Raw genomic sequence first — 3,161 nt, 5'->3', positions numbered from 1 at the left:
CACACTGTACTTGCTGGGAACAGACGCCAGTGCTACTTGCACTGTGTATGGCAATGGGAGCACAATAGTGACTCTTCTTAGCAGAAAACAACTCTTGCTCGGAGGACCAGGAACTGCCTGTCATTCAACTCCGTTTAGGACTGGGAAACAAAGGCTAGCTCGCCTTACAAGAAACACACTCTGCTTTTGAGAAAAGAGCACTCTTCTACTCTCCTGTGTTGCCTATAGGGCCAGAACAGTGAGCTTGCTCAGAACAAAAGAACTGTGCTTCCTACACACACGGGCCATATCTAGTTCAACTCTGCTTAGGAAACTGACAAGAACAGTAGCTTCTCTTCAGTCCAATACACTGTACTTGCTGGGAAGAGACATGAGTGCTATTTGCACTTTGTATGGCAATGGGAGCGCAATAGTGACTCTTCTTAGCAGAAAACAACTCTTGCTAGTAGGACAAGAAACTGCCTGTCATTCAACTCCGTTTAGGACTGGGAAACAAAGGCTAGCTCGCCTTACAAGAAACACACTCTGCTTTTGAGAAAAGAGCACTCTTCTACTCTCCTGTGTTGCCTATAGGGCCAGAACAGTGAGCTTGCTCAGAACAAAAGAACTGTGCTTCCTACACACACGGGCCATATCTAGTTCAACTCTGCTTAGGAAACTGACAAGAACAGTAGCTTCTCTTCAGTCCAATACACTGTATTTGCTGGGAACAGATGCCAGTGCTATTTGCACTGTGTATGGCAATGGGAGCGCAATAGTGACTCTTCTTAGCAGAAAACAACTCTTGCTCGGAGGACCAGAAACTGCATGTCATTCAACTCCGTTTAGGACTGTGAAACAAATGCTAGCTCGCCTTACAAGAAACACACTCTGCTTTTGCGAAAAGAGCACTCTTCTACTCTCCTGTGTTTCCTATAGTGCCAGAACAGTGAGCTTGCTCAGAACAAAAGAACTGTGCTTCCTACACACACGGGCCATATCTAGTTCAACTCTGCTTAGGAAACTGACAAGAACAGTAGCTTCTCTTCAGTCCAATACACTGTACTTGCTGGGAACAGACGCGAGTGCTATTTGCACTGTGTATGGCAATGGGAGCGCAATAGTGACTCTTCTTAGCAGAAAACAACTCTTGCTCGTAGGACCAAAAACTGCATGGGATTCAACTCCATTTAAGACTGGGAAACAAACGATAGCTCGCCTTACAAGAAACACACTCTGCTTTTGAGAAAAGAGCACTCTTCTACTCTCCTGTGTTTCCTATAGGGCCAGAACAGTGAGCTTGCTCAGAACAAAAGAACTGTGCTTCCTACACACACGGGCCATATCTAGTTCAACTCTGCTTAGGAAACTGACAAGAACAGTAGCTTCTCTTCAACCAACACACTGTACTTGCTGGGAACAGACGCCAGTACTACTTGCACTGTGTATGGCAATGGGAGCGCAATAGTGACTCTTCTTAGCAGAAAACAACTCTTGCTCAGAGGACCAGAAACTGCCTGTCATTCAACTCCGTTTAGGACTGGGAAACAAAGGCTAGCTCGCCTTACAAGAAACACACTCTGCTTTTGAGAAAAGAGCACTCTTCTACTCTCCTGTGTTGCCTATAGGGCCAGAACAGTGAGCTTGCTCAGAACAAAAGAACTGTGCTTCCTACACACACGGGCCATATCTAGTTCAACTCTGCTTAGGAAACTGACAAGAACAGTAGCTTCTCTTCAGTCCAATACACTGTACTTGCTGGGAAGAGACATGAGTGCTATTTGCACTTTGTATGGCAATGGGAGCGCAATAGTGACTCTCTTAGCAGAAAACAACTCTTGCTAGTAGGACAAGAAACTGCCTGTCATTCAACTCCGTTTAGGACTGGGAAACAAAGGCTAGCTCGCCTTACAAGAAACACACTCTGCTTTTGAGAAAAGAGCACTCTTCTACTCTCCTGTGTTGCCTATAGGGCCAGAACAGTGAGCTTGCTCAGAACAAAAGAACTGTGCTTCCTACACACACGGGCCATATCTAGTTCAACTCTGCTTAGGAAACTGACAAGAACAGTAGCTTCTCTTCAGTCCAATACACTGTATTTGCTGGGAACAGATGCCAGTGCTATTTGCACTGTGTATGGCAATGGGAGCGCAATAGTGACTCTTCTTAGCAGAAAACAACTCTTGCTCGGAGGACCAGAAACTGCATGTCATTCAACTCCGTTTAGGACTGTGAAACAAATGCTAGCTCGCCTTACAAGAAACACACTCTGCTTTTGCGAAAAGAGCACTCTTCTACTCTCCTGTGTTTTCCTATAGTGCCAGAACAGTGAGCTTGCTCAGAACAAAAGAACTGTGCTTCCTACACACACGGGCCATATCTAGTTCAACTCTGCTTAGGAAACTGACAAGAACAGTAGCTTCTCTTCAGTCCAATACACTGTACTTGCTGGGAACAGACGCGAGTGCTATTTGCACTGTGTATGGCAATGGGAACGCAATAGTGACTCTTCTTAGCAGAAAACAACTCTTGCTCGGAGGACCAGAAACTGCATGGGATTCAACTCCATTTAAGACTGGGAAACAAACGATAGCTCGCCTTACAAGAAACACACTCTGCTTTTGAGAAAAGAGCACTCTTCTACTCTCCTGTGTTTCCTATAGGGCCAGAACAGTGAGCTTGCTCAGAACAAAAGAACTGTGCTTCCTACACACACGGGCCATATCTAGTTCAACTCTGCTTAGGAAACTGACAAGAACAGTAGCTTCTCTTCAACCAACACACTGTACTTGCTGGGAACAGACGCCAGTGCTACTTGCACTGTGTATGGCAATGGGAGCACAATAGTGACTCTTCTTAGCAGAAAACAACTCTTGCTCGGAGGACCAGAAACTGCCTGTCATTCAACTCCGTTTAGGACTGGGAAACAAAGGCTAGCTCGCCTTACAAGAAACACACTCTGCTTTTGAGAAAAGAGCACTCTTCTACTCTCCTGTGTTGCCTATAGGGCCAGAACAGTGAGCTTGCTCAGAACAAAAGAACTGTGCTTCCTACACACACGGGCCATATCTAGTTCAACTCTGCTTAGGAAACTGACAAGAACAGTAGCTTCTCTTCAACCAACACACTGTACTTGCTGGGAACAGACGCCAGTGCTACTTGCACTGTGTATGGCAATGGGA

This window comes from Peromyscus eremicus, chromosome 1, assembly GCF_949786415.1.
Source record: "Peromyscus eremicus chromosome 1, PerEre_H2_v1, whole genome shotgun sequence".
NCBI lineage: Eukaryota > Metazoa > Chordata > Mammalia > Rodentia > Cricetidae > Peromyscus > Peromyscus eremicus.
Note: the sequence above shows the minus strand (reverse complement) of the source record.